General features: G+C 30.7%; 1 long non-coding RNA gene across 1 annotated transcript; it reads right to left on the bottom strand.

The window, feature by feature from the left end:
* Window positions 1-3,102: 3,102 nt before the first annotated feature.
* On the bottom strand, window positions 3,103-5,135 carry LOC139495651 (uncharacterized). The gene is made up of 2 exons (XR_011657426.1): window positions 4,168-5,135; window positions 3,103-3,474 (listed from the first exon to the last, which is right to left on the bottom strand). It is a non-coding gene; the product is annotated as an uncharacterized lncRNA (long non-coding RNA).
* Between the last annotated feature and the right edge of the window lie 1,203 nt (window positions 5,136-6,338).

Genomic DNA, 6,338 nt, shown 5'->3' with positions numbered 1-6,338 from the left:
TTAAAGATAACGCATATTTAAAGTTTTAACACACCAAGGGGTGTCAGGATTGATCAATAGTAGTTGTCTTGTTTAAAAGATATCAAAGATAACGCATATTAAAGGTTTAACACACCAAGGGGTGTCAGTATTAATCAATAGTAGTTGTCTTGTTGAGAAGATATTAAAGATAACGCATATTTAAAGTTTTAACACAACAAGGGGTGCTAGGATTGATCAAATGAAAGACCGGCATTGATGGGTGTAATGCGACACGATAAATCCTGAAAATATGCAGCGTGTGGTTATTAATGACTAAGAGGGACGAAAGATACAGGAGGGACAGTCATAGTAATTAACTATCTTTTTATAAACACAATAAAATAAATTTGATTCTTCGTAGTAGCTGAGGTATATGGTCTGACTACATGTTCTTTTACAAAAAGGCAACAGATGTATACTTCTGTTCGAAAATCATTATTCGATTTGTGAGAAAACAAATCCGGGTAACAAACTAAAACAGATGGAAACACATCAACTTTTATAGGAAAGCAACGAACAACAGAAACACCAAAGTGCAACAAAAAAAAAAACAAAAGACACACACAAACAGATTAACACAAAAAACCTTACAAATACATGTATAGATTTATTTCATCTTCAAGCAATTGTTCCACTTCTAAATAGTCTGTTTTACTTACTAGTACACTTGATACAATACAAAACCTGATAATAAATTGTTCAAATAAAGCCTTTGAAAATAGTGGAATTAATTACTTTTGGAGTGTCAAAAACTCGTTGGAAGTACTTGATAAATTGCATGCATATATTGGTGATTTTGAATCTGTTCAAAGTTTTGATTTTTCTACCCTTTATACCACTTTGCCTCATATTTTTATTAAGAACAATTTCACATTACTTATTAACTGGGCATTTAAAATGTCATATTGCGAGTATATATGTTCAAACTTTTTTAGGTCATTTTTAGTAGCAATAAACAAAAGAACTATGTCAATTGGACATGCTTTGATACTATATATGCGCTTGAATTTTTACTTCATAACATTGTGTTCGCTTTGGAGATTCCGTATATCGTCAAGTTATTGGAATTCCAATGGAGACTAACTGTGCACCACTTATTGCGGACTTATATTTTAGTATTGTTATGACTTACAATTTATGACTAAAATTAACAAAGACCCATCGAAACAACATTTGATACAAAAATTTAACAATACTTTTAGATATTTGGATATTATATTGGCTCTCAATAATGACGACTTCAGTATGTATACTAAAGAAATTTATACTGTTGAACTGACTTTAAATAAAGCTAATACTAACAATGACCACTGCTCTTTCCTTGATGTTGATATCTATATCATTAAAGGGAAGCTTAATACAAAAAACTTTTGATAAAAGAGATGATTTTTCATTTCCTATTTCAAAACTAAAAGACAAGTTCATAGAGTAGTTATCCTTTGTTTCATAGAAATGGAATGACCAAAATAGTATCATGTATAATGCAGGGATACATCGTTCTTTGTAAGAAATCACCCTTATTCAACAAAATATTCCCTGAAAAAATGAAGATCTTTTCTGGATTTACTTCCATAAGGAACGGTAAAAGCCGAAAAATTTAAAAACTAAGGATGTATAAGGACCGAAAAGGTTAAAGAGATAAAATCCAAACGGACATTAATAAAGTTAAATCTCTCTAAGGCAAACGTTATCTGAGGTAGTTGAAATCTTAGTGTCTCTATGATTTCAAAACTTATAAATGGGCAATTGAGGAAATAAAAAAAAGAAGATGTGGTATGATTACCAATAAGATAACGCTCCACAAGAGGCAATTTAAGACAGTTTGTTATAGATGATATCAGTACCTAAGTTCGGACTACTGAACGCTTTTCTGGATTTACCTCCATCAAGCACAGCAATAACCAAGATACTGTATATCTTGATTGACAGCAATATTTGTTACGTGTTTTTTCGGGCAGACAAGCGACATTCCTATTTGAACCAACAGTACCCCTCTTCGTGTCGACTTGTTTTGATTAATCGGGTTCATGTAAGTGAGTCTTAATTTGTCTATCGAAAATTTTGTAAAATTGTCTTTCGTTTCGTACTGGTATTTTTCACCTTGACGTTGTCATTTTCTCTTTGATCGACACATTTTAAATGTTCCCTTTTAATTGTGACGTTAGCCCCTTTTTGAACAATGGCTGGTATTTGTACATTGATGTCACACAACATCACCTTATTGTAACTTAATGGTTATCTGTGTTGAAAATTAATCAAATGTTGTACTTTGTAAATACAGCTGTTTCGCGAACCACGCCTCTTTTGGGGAGATATGTATTATTCATAGACATTTTGTTTTGTTTTATGTACTGGTTCCCAGATATGATCTCTATGTTTCCTCTCATAGAGACTTAACTTAGGTATGTTACCAGTATAAATACACATGAATGGCGGTCAAATTGGATTCTGAGGAAGATCCAAAGTGAAGGAAGGGGTAGTAAAACATGTTAATACAAGTTTAAACTATTAGGAGTTTTGGGCATATACATGTTGAAAATATGCCGAACAGTCCTATGTTTTGCCATTGAAACAAAATTCTGAATATGAACTTTCCGTTGTAGGATATATATTTTTACGAAACTTAATAGTAAAAGTGCTACAGTTTTGGTCATAACAGAAGATCCTATGTGAAATTGAATTGTCTACACTTACAGAAGTCAACCTATAAAGGGGGGTGTATATTGTCAGTTTGTTTATCCATTCATTTGATGTGTACGTGAGCTTAAGATTTTGAAATTTGATTATTGACTTTCAATTTTAAATTGAGATTGAAATTTTTGTTATTTTACTTTCAATCAAATATGTGTCAGAATATTTATTTTACATGTTGTGTAAAACTTGAAAAAAAAAACAGGTTAAATAACTAGTATTTCTGCACATTTTTAATCTGGTTTCCAAACCAATTGATTATCGAAATACCCGACATATAATTATGCTGTTTTCATATCGTATACGTCTACAGTAATAATAATTATATGAAAACCAGGAAGCTGAAATCAACTTATGAGTTGCAGTTTTAAATATACCAACAGATACTAATGCATAAATTTATTTCTGCTACATTTATATACAATCAATTTAAACTAGCAATTCTAAATAAAATACAGTCATCAGAGTGGATAAAGTTCATATTAATTACTAATATAGGGAAATACCAAAAAGTTTGAATGATTCATATGGTGCAACGAGTAAATCTTCATACATATGTGGTTAAAAACTCAATGCAGTTAACTATTTGAAATGTTTTCATATATGTAACTAGAATCATATATATTTATTTCATCAAAATAAACATGCAATCATACATAAGCTTCAAATTGTGTTCTATTGTTCAAGAAATACGTTTATGTTCCTTTTTCTAGTAAATGATACAGGCTTTTTCTTTACTATTCTGCTATATAATCAAAGAGTCTGCAATAAAATGAATAAAATGAATAGTATTTGATCTTTTAACATATTTTACTATGCATCAAAATAACATCATAATGGTTATTTTTTATATTTGCTATTCTACTATCTACCTATACCGTCTGCAATAAAATGAATAAAATTAATATTATTTTGCTTTAACATGTTTAAATATGCATCAAAATAACATCATTATGGTTATTTTTATTTCAAAAAAAAAAAACAGTTGTTTTAGATCTTATGTGTAGCCTTTGCTTTTTGAATGCAAATGGTTCATCCTTCATGTATTCCGAGTTCGATAATAGTTTATGTGTGCATGTTTTGCTAAAATATTAGGAGCATTTTCAGTCTTTAAAATTATTTTCAGTGTTTTTTAGTTTTTAAGTGCCAGACTGTGGCTGTGATGAAAACATGATATAAAAACCCACTGAAGTTGACAATGTATATTGGTGCACGAACAAGTCCATTCTCTCCACATTCCTGTCGTGCCGTTACATAACTAAATTAGATAATGCGTAGTAAATGCTAATTGGAAGATTCAAACAAAACAACTCAAAGCATGTCATACTTCGTTTAATTATATTACTAATACTTTTAAAACTACTATCTCTACGTCTTTGTATGACTTATTCATACAATGTACTGCCAAGCAATAAAAGAGAAATATGGATAGTAAGTTTTATTTAAAGTACTTACCCTCCACACGAACAGCTAAAATAAGAAAATATTATATTATGTAGATCGAGTCGCACGGACTTACTAGTCGAACTTATCAGTGAAAGTTTTCACGTTTCAGGTACTTCACATACTGTCAAGTAGGGATCTCTTCAAATTATAATACGGTATTATAATGACAGTTATTAAAATTAGTAGGCTGACTTTTTGTTACTACCACCTAATGTCATTATGCTTCTTCTTGATAGCTGCCTCATTGGAAATATGTAATCACATGTTCTTATTTTTACTTAATGTTTTTTTTTATAAAGGATTTGTAATCAAGACGTTATCAATTTGATTAAAGTATCCACGTTTATTTGATCCCATTGAATTCACAGTAACATTGTTCTGCATTTTGAATTCAATTTTCAACATTACATCATAAAAACGCACCACATCTTAACCGTTTGTCATATATTTCCTATAACAACAAATGGTCAAAGCTATTTTTCATAGATATAGGAAGATGTGGTGTGAGTGCCAATTAGACAACTCTCCATACAAATAACAATTTAAAAAGTAAACCATTATAGGTTAAAGTACGGCCTTCAACACGGAGCCGTGGCTCACACCGAACAACAAGCTATAAAGGGCCCAAAATTACTAGTGTAAAACCATTCAAACGGGAAAACCAACGGTCTAATCTATATAAACAAAACGAGAAACGTGAAACACGTATATATTACATAAACAAACGACAACTACTGTACATCAGATTCCTGACTTAGATCAGGTGCAAACAGTGGCAGCGGGATTAAACGTTTTAATGGATTCAAACCTTCTCCCTTTTTCTGAAACAATAGCATAACATCACAACAAAGAAAAACATACGATAAAATATCAATTGGCAGACTTAACTCAATCAAAAAAAATATGATTAAACAATGAACGAATAAATTTGATCTGCGATATCTGAATACAAATGCACAGTTAATTAAATATTAGAGACAAACATTCATGACCAAAAAGCTAACAAACAAATTCAAACACAGCACATGACTGAGAAATATTTAACCAATCAATGTTCACTTTAGAAAAAAAACCGGTTTTTTTATAATCTTGAAGTTTATACAAATGTTGTAAGAATAAGTGAAAAATTGAAGATATTACAAATAATCAAAGCTGGTGTACAGACAAGATCCATATAAATAAAAAAATAACAAAAAAGCATTATAAACAGTATCAGGTCGAATTAACAAGAAAATACGATTTGAGAGTACTCGCAGTTACTGACAGCTAGTTAAAAGCCAAAACCAATTAATAATAAAAAATCATGCATCAGAGACTAAAATCGACTAAACACATCACAGGGATTTAGTATTTTAACGTCATTAATAGTCAAAGAAGACATGACTTGTGCAATGCCAAAAACAAATGTATCGACAGGTAGTAGTATAGTGAAGAGCGACTTCTATAGAAATAAAAGTTAACGTGTCTGTGTCTCTATACTTATCGGTTTGCTAAGTGACACTTACCGACAAAAGGTTACGAACATTAAAACATTAAAATTGTCAATGATATAATACTTGTTTTAGAGAATGTAAAGGACGAACACGTTGTGTGGTCACACATGAATATTTTAGTATCGCATTAATTTAGGAACGTTGTCATTTAATGTTTTAATAAATGTAGGCAACATCTTCAATTTGTTTTAATTTGACAAAGGTGATGTTGATGATAAACTCTGAAAGACTGCCTAGCTATTTTTCATTTGGAAGCTATTTTCCTGATGTGTTTCCCCAGTTTTTTCCATATTCAATCTTTGTGATCGATGATAATATAAATTGAAATATAGGTGTCATAAAGATACTCCCAGGGAAGAAGAATAAGCTGTGTCATCAAATAAGTGAGTATGATAAGTCATACACTTATAATATAATTTAGAAAACTCTGCTGACATAATGCTTGCCCCAAAAAGTGGTAACATTTTACAATACAGACTGTAAACGTGAGTTGTAAAATTGACATATTTAATTAGTACATGTACACGAACAAACTATAAAAACTGTATTGCAGGTGGTGGATTTGGGAAAAGTTCATAGTTATGTAGCTATACGTCTCCCTGCTTTGGCTTGACAGCATAATTAATGTGCCAAATGTCAAAGACAACTTTAAAAGGCTTTATCTATATCAATACATAGCAAAACAAC

The sequence above is a fragment of the Mytilus edulis genome, chromosome 11, assembly GCF_963676685.1.
Source record: "Mytilus edulis chromosome 11, xbMytEdul2.2, whole genome shotgun sequence".
NCBI classification, from domain to species: Eukaryota; Metazoa; Mollusca; class Bivalvia; order Mytilida; family Mytilidae; genus Mytilus; species Mytilus edulis.
Note: the sequence above shows the minus strand (reverse complement) of the source record. Positions and strands in the feature narration are given on the sequence as shown.